Source organism: Balaenoptera acutorostrata, chromosome 7 (assembly GCF_949987535.1).
Source record: "Balaenoptera acutorostrata chromosome 7, mBalAcu1.1, whole genome shotgun sequence".
In the NCBI taxonomy this organism is placed as follows: Eukaryota; Metazoa; Chordata; class Mammalia; order Artiodactyla; family Balaenopteridae; genus Balaenoptera; species Balaenoptera acutorostrata.
In genome coordinates this window covers 111,031,529-111,043,782 of record NC_080070.1, presented here as the reverse complement: position 1 = coordinate 111,043,782, position 12,254 = coordinate 111,031,529, and the positions used below count along the sequence as shown (strand labels likewise).

The 12,254-nt window shown below is 39.2% G+C and overlaps 1 protein-coding gene across 2 annotated transcripts in view; it reads left to right on the top strand.

Moving 5' to 3' along the window:
• Positions 1–13: 13 nt before the first annotated feature.
• URGCP (upregulator of cell proliferation) overlaps positions 14–12,254 on the top strand; it is an 89,747-nt gene continuing 77,506 nt past the window's right edge. Inside the window, exons 1-2 of one of the 2 annotated variants that reach the window (XM_057549979.1) lie at positions 14–300; positions 11,622–11,745. The gene's annotated coding sequence lies outside the window, so the exon portion shown is untranslated. The remainder of the gene's footprint in view (positions 301–11,621; positions 11,746–12,254) is intronic. The other variant, XM_057549980.1, reaches the window with a different exon arrangement.

Sequence of the window (12,254 nt, the reverse complement as noted above, 5' to 3'; positions counted from 1 at the left end):
GCGTCTCGGCGCGTCTCGGCGCGTCCCGGCGCCGGCGAGCGGAGCCGACCGTGGCGACCCGGAGCGGCCGCGCCGCCGGTTGCCTCTCCCCTGGTCTCTGCCGACCCGCGACCCAACCTCCCGGGTCAGTGAGGGTCTAGGGAGGCTGGCGGAGAGAGGGGCGCTCGTTGGTTTCACAGGGACCCGCCGAGCACCCAGGAGGTACCGCGGCCATGCCCTCTGACCCACCCCCCCCGCCGTGTTCCATCCCAGGCTGTCACATACTCCTGACAGTAGTGGTTCTGCTTTGAACTTAATTCTGTAAGTATTCATCCCCTTTCATGTGTTATGTGTCAAATATGTTACAGCTCTTTCCATAGAAATACACGTAGTAGAGCTTTATATGCAGTGGACCTGGAGACGTGCATTTTCAGTAATGCTTTAGTTGATTTTGATGCACTGCCAAGGGTGAGAACCACGGCCTTAAACTGTACATATCCAAACTTAACTGTCTTCTTCCCCCTTTTCCCAAGACCTGACAGGCATCTAGGTCAGAGTTTTTGGGCTAGGAGCTATTAGTGTGTCGAAGTCAGTTTAATGGGTTGCAACCAATATATACATTTTTTAATGAAATAAAACAATGCAAAATCTCAGTGCATTTCGCATAATAAAGGTGAGAATTGTGAAAGTTCTGTTGTGTGTGTTTGTGTGTGTGTGTGTGTGTGTGTGTGTGTGTGTGTAGATGATAATATTTATCCTCCAAATTTGGGCGCTTTTGAGACTGAAAGGGGTTGCAACTCTAGGACCGAAGGTGTAATCTGCGGCTGTCTCTGACCAACCAGGACGTATGGTCATCTGCATGTGAGTACGCAGAATATAAAATGTATCTCAGACATTTCCATGGTCCCCGGCCATGTCTTTGTCCAGAAGTCTTCAAGGATGCCCCGTGGCCTGCATGGATTGTATCCCATGACATGGAAGGCCCTTCAAAATCCAGTGTCAATCAGTCTGACTTACTATCGGGGGTTTACATCACTGCTCCCTTGACATTCCTTTACTCCTGGTTGCCGTCTAGAAAACTTCCTCTCTCTTTTTCCCCTGAAGCACAGCCATCACTCACCTTGTAAAGCCAGTTCAAGCCATCGCCCGCTGAATGGCCCTGGTTGGGCACCACCTCCCCTTGGTGTAGCATGGCAACACAAATTCCTGTTAGTCCGTGAGTCATCCATCCCCACATTGTTTACATGGCTCTCCCCTCATAGAACAAATGATCCTCAATTTTTATGAATGTTTACAAGTTTGTGTGAGACTATAAACTTCAGTGACAGTGATGGTTATTCCTGGATGGTGAGTTTACTAATAATGTTAATTTCTAAAATTTCCAGAGAATTTGCATCACTTGTATAATCTAGAAAGAAGAAAAGAAACAGAATTGTGTTGAATAGCAAATGAAAAATTCCATTTCTACTTCCTTTTGGTAGTCTAGAACATAGTCTTCTAAACTTTTTACATAGATTTTTATAGTTTTTTTATGTTGAAGTAATTTTAGATGTGCTGAAGTCTTGCAAATATAATAAAAGATATGAAAGTTGACAAATTGGACTTCATAAAAATGTAAAAATTTTGTGCTTCAAACAGCACCATCAAGAAAGCGAAAAGAATGAGAGAAAATACTTGCAAATCATATATTTGATAAGGATTCAGTATCCAGAATATATAAACTCTTACAGGTCAATAAAAAAGATAAACTGATTAAAAACTAGGCAAAGGGGCTTCCCTGGTGGCGCAGTGGTTGAGAATCTGCCTGCTAATGCAGGGGACACGGGTTCGAGCCCTGGTCTGGGAAGATCCCACATGCCACGGAGCAGCTGGGCCCGTGAGCCACAATTGCTGAGCCTGCGCGTCTGGAGCCTGTGCCCCGCGACGGGAGGGGCCGCGATAGAGAAAGGCCCGCGCACCGTGATGAAGAGCGGTCCCCGCACCGCGATGAAGAGTGGCCCCCGCTTGCCGCAACTGGAGAAAGCCCTCGCACGAACCGAAGACCCAACACAGCCAAAAATAAATAAATAAATAAATAAATAAGAAAATCCTTTTAAAAAAAAAAAAAAAAAAAAAAAAAAACTAGGCAAAGGATTTGAGTAGAAATTTCTTCAAAGAAGATATAGAAATGGCCAATAAGCACATAAAACAAAAAAAGCTCAACATCCTTAGTCATTACAAAAATGCAAATCAAGGCCACAATTAGATACTACTTCATACTCTCTTGGCTATGATCAAAAGGACAGATAGTAACAAGTGTTGGTGAGGATGTGGAGAAGTTGAAACCCTCACACTTCACCGGTGGGAATATAAAATGGTGCAGCTACTTCAGAAAATAGTTTGGCAGTTCCTTAAAAAGGTAAACATAGAATTATATGACCTGGCCATTCCATTCTTAGGTATATACCCAAGGGAAATTAAAACATGTCCACATAGAAACTTGTATGCAAATATTTATAGCAGCATTTTTTATACTAGCCAAAGGGTCAAAATAACCCAAATGTTGAATGGATAAGCCAGATGTCATACAGCCACACAGTGGAATAATTTTGGCAATAAAAAGGAATGAAGTACTGATAATATGCTGTATCATGAATATATTTGATTTCTGGGGTTGCCATATCAAAGTACCAGAAACTGGGAGGCTTAACAGAAATTTATTGTCTCATAGTTTTGGAGGCTGGAAGTCTGAAATCAGGGTATTGGCAGGGTTGGCTGCTTCTGAGGGGTGTGAAGGAAAATCTTTTCCATGCCTGTCCTCTAGCTTCTGGTAGCCTCAGGCATTCTGTGGCTTGCAGATGGTGTTCTTCCTGTGTCTTGACCTTATCTTCCCTCTAAGTGTGTCTATCTCTGTGTCCAAATTTCCCCTCTTTATGAGGACTCAGTCATTGGATTAGGGCCCACCACAGCTAATGACCTCATCTTTACTTGACATCTGCAGAGATCCAAATTTCAAATAAAGGCACATTCACAGGTACTGGGATTAGAACTTCAACATCTTTTGGGGGTACACAATTCAACACATAACAGTGGATGAACCTTGAAAACATTATGCTGAAAGAAAGAAGCCGGTTACAAAAAGCTTCCATTTCCATAGGATTCCATTTATATGAAAGGTCCAGAATAGGCAACTCTAGAGACAAAGTGTATTAGTAGTTGCCTAGGGCTGAGGGAGGGCAGGATTGCTAGTGGGTAAATTATACGTCTGTAAAGTTGTTTGAAATATAACAATGCTCAGAGGTCTTGTATACCCTTCATCCAGCTTTTAATGTTAGTATATTATATAACTGTAATATAATTATTTAATTGAGAAAATTAACATCTATACAATACTCTTTACTAATTTACAGACTCCATTTAAATTTCATTAGTTATCCAAACATGGATACCAAGGGGGAAAGGGGGATGGGATGAATTGGGAGATTGGGGTCAATATACACTATTGATACTATGTATAAAATAGATAACTAATGAGAACCTACTGTATAGCACAGGGAACTCTACTCAGTGCTCTGTGGTGACCTAAATGGGAAGGAAATCCAAAAAAGAGGGGATACATGTATACATACAGCTGATTCACTTTGCTGTACAGTAGAAACTAACAACATTGTAAAGCAGCTATACTCCAATAAAAATTTTTAAAAATAAACAAAATAGTTCAATAAAAGATGGTTCTTAAAAAAAAATTATCCAAGCAATGTCTTTTTTTCTGGTTCAGGATCTGATTTAGTATCCCATGTTGCGTTGGTTTATCCTGTCACCTTAGCCTCCTGGAATCTTAGACAATTTTTAGTTTTTCTTTGTCTTTGATAATCTTGACACTTGAAGAGTATGGGAAAATTATTTTGTAAGATGTCCCTCAGTTTGGGTTTTCTGGTTGATGAGGTTAAGTTTATGCATTTTTGGCAAGATGATTACAGAAGTGATGTTGTGCCCTTCTTGGTGCATCATATTAGAGGTACGTGAAATTGGTAAGTCGTTACTGGTTAAGTCTGATCATTCTGTTAAGTTGTTATTTATCAGATTTCTCCACTGTAAAGTTAAAATTTTTTCTTTTTAAGTTAATAAGTAGCTTGTGGGGAGAAACTTTAAGACTTTGCATTTACCTTATTTTTTAAATCAGAGTTTCATCCAGTAATTTTAGATTTCATTCTTGCTCACAGCAATTATTACTGTGGTATTTACCAAATGGTAATTTTCTATTTCCTGTTTTCTTTCTACCTTTGTTAAATGGAATTCTACTCTAAGGAAGAGCTGTCCTTTCCCCTCCATTTATTTACGGACAGTCCCTGACTTACAGTGGTTCGACTTATAATTTTTTGATTTTACGACAGTGCGAAAGCAATAGAAGTTGAGTAGAAACTGTACATCGAATTTTGAATTTTGATCTTTTCCTGAGCTAGTGATATGTAGTATGATACTGTCTTGTGATGCTGGGCAGTGGCAGTGAACCAGTCAGTCACACAATCAGGGAGGTAAACAACCAATACACTTAGAACCATTCTGTACCCTTACAACCATTCTAGATTTTTACTTTCAGCATAGTATTCAATAAAATACATGAGATATTCAGTAGTTTATTATAATATAGGTTTTGTGTTAGATGACTTTGTCCAGCTTTAGGCTAACGTAAGTGTTCTGAGCACATTTAAGATAGGCTTGGCTAAGCTATGATGTTGCGTAAGTTAGGTGTATTAAATGCATTTTCAACTTATGATGGGTTTATCAGGACATAACCCCATCATATTTTGAAGATCTGTATTTATTTATTCAATTATTTTGTTTATAACAGTATGGACTCATGGATGTTTATTCTATCAGTTTTAATCCATTAGTGTCATTTATTATGCTGCTCAAATTGTCCCAAATTTGGCCATTGAGAGCTTGTAGGGAGCCTCTAAGATGGCCTCCAACAATACCTACCTCCTAGTATTCAGGCCCTTTTTTAATCTTCTCTCCTTGAGTGTGGGCTGGATATAGTGACATTTCTAATGAATCGAAAAGGTGATGGGATGTCACTGCTGAGATTAGGGTTAAGTAAAAGACTGGCTTCTCTCTTGAGCAGACACTCTTGCTTTCTCATTCTCTTGTTCCCTTGCTCCTTCACTTCCTCACTGTGATGGAAACCAGCTGCTGTATTGTGAGCTGCCCTGTGGAGAGGCCCCTGTGCCAACGAACTGAGAGAGGCCTCCTAGCAATAGCTAGTGAAAAACAGGCCCTCAGCCCAACACCCCACAAGAAACTGAATCCTGCCAACACCATAGGAATGAGCTTGGAAATTCATCCTTCCCTATTTAAGCCTTGGGATGATCCTGGCTGACAGCTTGACTGCAACCCCATGAAAAACCTTGAGCCAAGGGAATCTCTATTGCTAGGACTGCCATATATACCACGGGCTGGGTGCCTTAAACAGCAGAAATATATTTTCTCACAGATCTGGAGGTCAGAAGTCCAAGATCAAGGTTCTGGCTGACTTGGTTTCCAGTGAGGGCTCTCCTCCTGGTGTGTAGATGGCCTCCTTCTCACTATATATTTACATGGTCTTTCCTTGGTGCATGTATGTAGGGAGTGGGGCTGCGTGAGGAGAACACTAGTTCTCTGGTGTGCCTTATAAGGACACTAGCCCTATTGGATCAAAGCCCAACATTATGACCTAATTTAACCTTAATTACTTAGAGGCCCCATCTCCAAATACAGCCACACTTGGGGGTAGGGCTTCAAAATATGAATTTGGGGGGGAAATAAACAAGGACCAGGAAAGAGGCAACTTAGCAAGACAGAAAACTTACAGACAATAACTGCTTTACTGCAGCCAAACACCATGGAACAAAATGAGCCCTCATCCCCCTCAGCAAAGGTTAAGTGGGGAACCTAGACTTCCATGATTGTCTTGCTGGGATGATTTCAGAAAAGACCAAGAGAAGCTGGGATTGTCATGGCCACACAATGATAATGAGACCTTTCCTCCTTCATAGTGTTCATGAAAGTCATGTAGGGAGCAGTTACAAGGCATTCTCCCCTCTTCCCCCCACCCCCCATGCCTCGTATTAGGGTTCTCCTGAGAAACTAGAGGGAGGTGGGAAGAGGAGATGAACCAGGAACACTAAGGGCAAGAGACGATTGATATCAGCTCAAGCATTTGGGCTTGAGCTTTTGTTCTGTTCAGGCTCTGAATAGATTGGATGATACCCACCCACTTTGGGGAGGACCATCAGCTTTACTCAGTCCACCAATTCAAATGCTAACCTCTTCTGGAAACACTCTCACAGCACATCCAGAAATAATCTTTAGCTATCAAGGCATTCTATAGCCCAATCAAATTGACATAAAAAATTAATCATCATACCCTCCCAGCCAGGGTGATGGAATTTCACCCCCACTTGGCAGAATTGAGGTGGGGTCTTCCTTTCTGTGCTGATGTGATGTCAGAGGAGCCTGTAAAACAAGATTTAAATAGGATCTGAGTCTCAAAATGTCCAGGGTACAACTGAAAATCACTCATTATACCAAGAACCAAGACTATCTTAACTTGAGAAAGACAAGATAATCATCAGACACCAAAGCAGAAATGACACAGAGATGGGAATTTTCTGACAAAGGTTTTAAAGCAGGCATGATACAAATACTTTAATTAAAAATTCTGAAAATGCTTGAAACAAAAAACTAGAAAGTCTCAGCAAAGAAATACAAAATATAAAGAGGAACCAAATGGAAATTTTAAAAGTGAATAATCAATAAAGGAAATAGTAAACTGACTAGATGGACTCAACAGCAGAGTGGAAATGATAGGGAAAGGATTGGTGAAAATAAAGATAAAACAATAGAAATTAACCAACAGAGAAAAATAGATTGGGAAAAAAAAAAAGTGAATAGAGCCTCAGGGACCTGTGGCAGTATAACAAATGATCTAATATTTATCTCATCTGCATCCCAGAGGGAGAGGAGAAAGAGGGTGGGGTTGAAAACATATTTAAATAAATAATGACTGAAAAAAAATTTGGCAAAAGACATAAAGCTACAGATTCAAGAAGCTGAGCTAACCCAAAATAGGGTGCACCCCCAAAAATATCATGCCAAGATACATCATAGTCAAAATTCTGAAAACTAAAGATGAAAAATCTTGAAAGCAGAAAGAAAAAAATAATACTTTACCTATAAGTAAAAAACAATGTGAATTACAGCAAGTTTCTTATCAGAAACCAAAGAGGCCAGAAAGAAGGGGCATAACATTTTCAAGTGCTGTAAACAACTATAACTAAGAATTCTATATGCAGTGAAAATATTCTTTAGCAATAAAGTGGATAGATATCAAGACATTCTCAGATGAAGGAAAACTAGAAGGGTTTGTCACCAGTAGATCCACCCTATTTTTTTTTTAAAAGGGCTGAAGGAGGTTCTTGAACTGGAAAGGAAATGATAAAAGAAGAATTCTTGAAACATCAGGAAAGGAGATAGAACAATAGAAAGAGTAAAAATGTTTGCTAATACAATGGAATTTTTTCTCTTCTTAAGTTTTCTAAATTATATTTGGTGATTGAAGCAAAAATTGTAACATTGTCTATGGATCTCAAAGCATGTAGGGGAAATATTTAGGACAATTGTATTATAAATGACAGAGGGTAAAGGAACTGAAAGGTTTTTACACTTCACTCAAACTGGTGAAATCTTGACACCAGAGGACTGTGAAAAGTTATGTGTGCATAATATAATACAACAACTAAATGTCTATACAAAGAGATACATTCAAAAGCACTACTGATAAAACAAAATGGAATTCTAAAAGAAAAAAAACAAGGTACAAGTAACCCAAAGGAAGGCAGAAGAAGAAAACAGAGGAAAGAAACAAAACAAAATGAAACAAAAAACCCCACTGAAGTCCTAGCATATCAATAATTACATTACATGTAAATGTCTGAATATACCAACTAAAAGAGAAGGACAGAGTAGATAAAAGACAAGACCCTACTATATGCTCCCCACAAGAAACTCAGTTCAAAATTAATGGTATAGGTAGGTTGAAAGTAAAAAGATGGCAAAAGGTATGCAATGCAAACATTAATCAGAAAACTGTAGTGGCTACATTAGTGTCAGATAAAGTAGACTCTAGAGCAAAGAAAATTACTAGGGTAAGAGAGGGGCAATTCATAATACTAAAAGCGTCAGGCTATCAAGAAGACATGGCAATCCTAAATTTGTATGTACCAAACAACAGAGCTGCAAAATACTTAAAGCAAAAATGGACAGAACTGAGAGGAGAAATTGACAAACCCATGATTATAGTTGGAGACTTCAATGCCCCTCTTTCAATAATTGACTGAACTACATGGAAAATCAGCAAGGTTGTGTAATAACTCAACAGTACCATAAATTAACAGGATGCAGCACGCACACACACACACCACTTCACCCAACAACAGCAGAATACACATTCTTTTCAAGTTCCGTGGATAGTTTACCAAGATAGACTACTTACCATGATAGGGCCATAAAACAAACTTCAACATATTTAAAATAATTGAAAGCATACTGTGTGTGTTCTCACCACAAATGAACCAAGCTAAAAATCAGTAACAGAATGATAACAGGAAAATTTCCAAACTGTTGGAAACAAGTTGCTAAATAATCTTTAAGTCAAAGAGGAAGTCTCAAGGGAAATAAAAACAACACATTGAACTAAATGAAATTAAAACATACCAAGATGAGTGGGCTATAACTAGCGCTAGAGAAAAATTTATAGCACCAAATTCTTACATTAGAAAAAAGGGAAAGTCTCAAGAAAATCATGTAAGCTCTCACTTTAGGATCCTATAAAAAGAAGAGCAGGGTAAACCCAGAGGTGCAGAAGTAGGGAAATAATGAAATTGAAAATAGAAAAACAATAGAGAGAGTAAACAAAAGACGGTTCTTTGAAAGGATCAATAATATTGCCAAATGATGCAAATTAGCAATATCAGAAATGAAGTGGGATACCACTACAGATCTTGTAGATCTCAAAGGAGTAATAAGGAAATATAAATAATTTTACATACATAAATTCGACAACTAAAGTGAAATGGACTAATTCCTCAAAAATCATCCAATATGGAATACAAATTTTTTATATTTCTATAAATATTAAAAAGAGTTTTTAATTTAAAACCTCCCAAGAAGGGACTTCCCTGGCAGTCCAGTGGTTAAGACTCCATGCTTCCGGGCTTCCCTGGTGGCACAGTGGTTGAGAGTCTGCCTGCCGATGCAGGGGACATGGGTTCGAGCCCTGGTCTGGGAAGATCCCACATGCCGCGGAGCAACTAACCCCGTGCACCACAACTACTGAGCCTGTGTGTCTGGAGCCTGTGCTCCGCAACGAGAGGCCGCGACAGTGAGAGGCCCGCACACCGCGATGAAGAGTGGCCCCCACTCTCCACAACCGGAGAAAGCCCTCACACAGAAACAAAGAACCAACACAGCCAAAAATAAATAAATTAATAAATAAATTAAAAAAAAAAAAGACTCCATGCTTCCAATGCAAGGGGCGTGTATTCAATCCCTGGTCAGGGAACTAAGACCCCACATGCCATGCAGTGTGGCCAAATAAATAAATAAATAAAATAGAAATAAAACATAAAAACTCCAAAGAAAGAATCAGATGTTTTCAGCAGAGAATTCTACCAAACATTAAAAGAAGAAGCAAAAAAAAAAAGAAGAAGAAGCAATTCTACACGTTATCTACCAGAAAGCAGAAAAGGAGAAATTCCTCAACTCATTTTGTGAGGCCAATATTATCCTGATACCAAAACCATACAAAGACCATTCAAGAAAGGAAAACTGCAGATTAATATCGCTCATGAATACAGATGCAAAAATCCTCAATGAAACATTAACAAGTGGAATTCAGCAATACATAAAAAGAGCTTTGGGATTCTGGGAAGATAGAGTAGGAAGTGCCAGGAACCTTGTCTTCTTTCCTGGACAATTATACTGGCAGAATCTGCTTGATATAGCTATGTTGGAACTCTGGAGTCTATTCAGACTTGCAACTTCAAGGAGAAGGCTTGAACGGGAAATTGCAGTTAATTTTGGTCAATTTCAGCAATTGCTACCCATCCCCCACCCTCAGCTCTGAGACAGTCAGTTGTGCATTTGTACCAGGAGCAGCTTACTTGCAGCTTGCTGACCCAAGGTGGGCAATAAGGACCCTTTCCTCCAAATATCAAAGACCTGTTTTCTGATTGTTGATTGCTGCTTCTGATAATGGAAGTACAGACATAGAAGTGGGCAGTCATTGCTGCACCACCCCTCCCATTGTTGCAAGCCCCAAGCCCTACAGCTGAAACAACTTCTAGGAGATTTAAAGAGCTGGCACTTTTCTCTCCATCTTTATTTATCTTTTTTCCTCATTTTGGGAGCCAGACATTTAAGGACTAGGACATTCAAAAGCAACCACATGTACAGATCACCATACGTGTCTAAGGAAAAACACAGACTCAGACCTGATAAGACCTTAAGTTTATACCTCAGGCTGATCCCTGGGAAAGAGAGCATAAAACAATAAAAATACCAATAAACTAAACAACAATGAAAGGAAACCCTTGAGAAATGGAACAATCTGATTTCCAGGCTTACTACATTGTTAGATTCAAATATTAAATTTTCAGGGGAAAAAAAAATTATAAGATGTGCAAAGAAACAGGAAAAAATTTTTTTCCATGCAAAGAAAAAAAAATCAACAGAAACTGGTGAGAAAGGACATATGGCAGACCGAATAGACAAAGAATTTAAAAAACCTGTCTTAAAGATGCTCAGAAAACTAAAGGAAGACACGGAGAAAGTCAAGATCATGATGTATGAACAAAATGGAACTATGAATAAAGACAAAATATAAGAACACACCAAAAAGAGATTCTGGAGCTGAAAAGTACAATAACTTGAATGAAAAACTCACTAGATCCCAGTCAAAGGCAGATTTGAGTAGGAGAAGAAAGAATCAGTGAACAAGAAGATAAAACAATTGAAATTGTCAGGTCTGCAGAACAGAAAGAATAAAGATTGAAGGAAAGTGAACAAAGCCCAAGGAACCTGTGGAACATCTTCAAGAGTATCAACATGCATTGTGGGAGTCCCAGGAGAAAAGAGAGACAGACAGGAGCAAAGGGATTATTTGAGGAAATAATGCCTAAAAACTTCCCAAATTTGAAGAAAGACATGAACATAAACACTCAAGAACCTTAATGAACTCCTAATAAGATGAATTCAAAGAAGGTCACACTGAGACACAGAAACTGTTGAAAGCAAAAGAAAATCTTGAAAGCAGCAAAAGAAAAGTGATTCATCACATAAAAGTGATCTTCAGTAAGATTATCAGCAGATTTCTCACTTGCAACTTTGGAGGCCAGAGGTCAGTGGGCTGGTATATTCAAAGTGCCAAAAGAGAAACACTGCAAAGTGTTGATCAAGAATCCTAAATCTGCCCCAAACTGTCCTTAGAAGGGAGGGAGAAATTAAACCAAAAGCTGGCACAAGGAGTAAATAAAAAAGATTAGAACAGAGATGATGAATGAAATATAAATTAGAAAAATGATAGAGAAAATGAATGAAAACAAAACTTTTTTTTTTTTTAAAAGGAGGCTTCTGGGAAGATGGTGGAGCCAGAAACACCAGGAATCTGTCTACCCAACTAGGCAAAAATTGCACCAGCAGAATCATCTGATGTAACTGTTTTGGAGCTCTGGAGTCTGTTGAACACAGGTAACTTTTAGGGGAACCCTTGGATGGTAATTTTCTGTCAATAATCAGCACTTGACACAGTAGCAGCTACCAATTCCCAACACACAATCACACGGAAGGCAGTTGTGACTGTGTTCCTGGAGCAACTTGCACCCAGCTTGTGAGAGTCAGGGTGGGCAACAAGTACCCTTTCTTTCAAATATCAGGGATCTGTTATATGATTGTTGATTGCTGCTTCTGATCACAGAGGTGCAGACAAATAGAGCTAGAGGGGAGCCATTGTTGTTGCACCTCCTCCCATTATTGCAAGCCCCTACCCCATCTGGCTCAAGTGTCTTTCAGGATATTTAAAGGGCCAGCACTCTTCACCCCCCTTCATTTTTTGCTTTTCCTATTTTGGGAGACAGACATTAAAGACTAGACTATTAAAAAACAACTGCATATATGGGTAAAATTAGAAAGTGATTATGCATGCCTAAGAAAAGTCTCAGAAAAGACATAAGCCCTTAACTTTACACCTTAGGCTGATT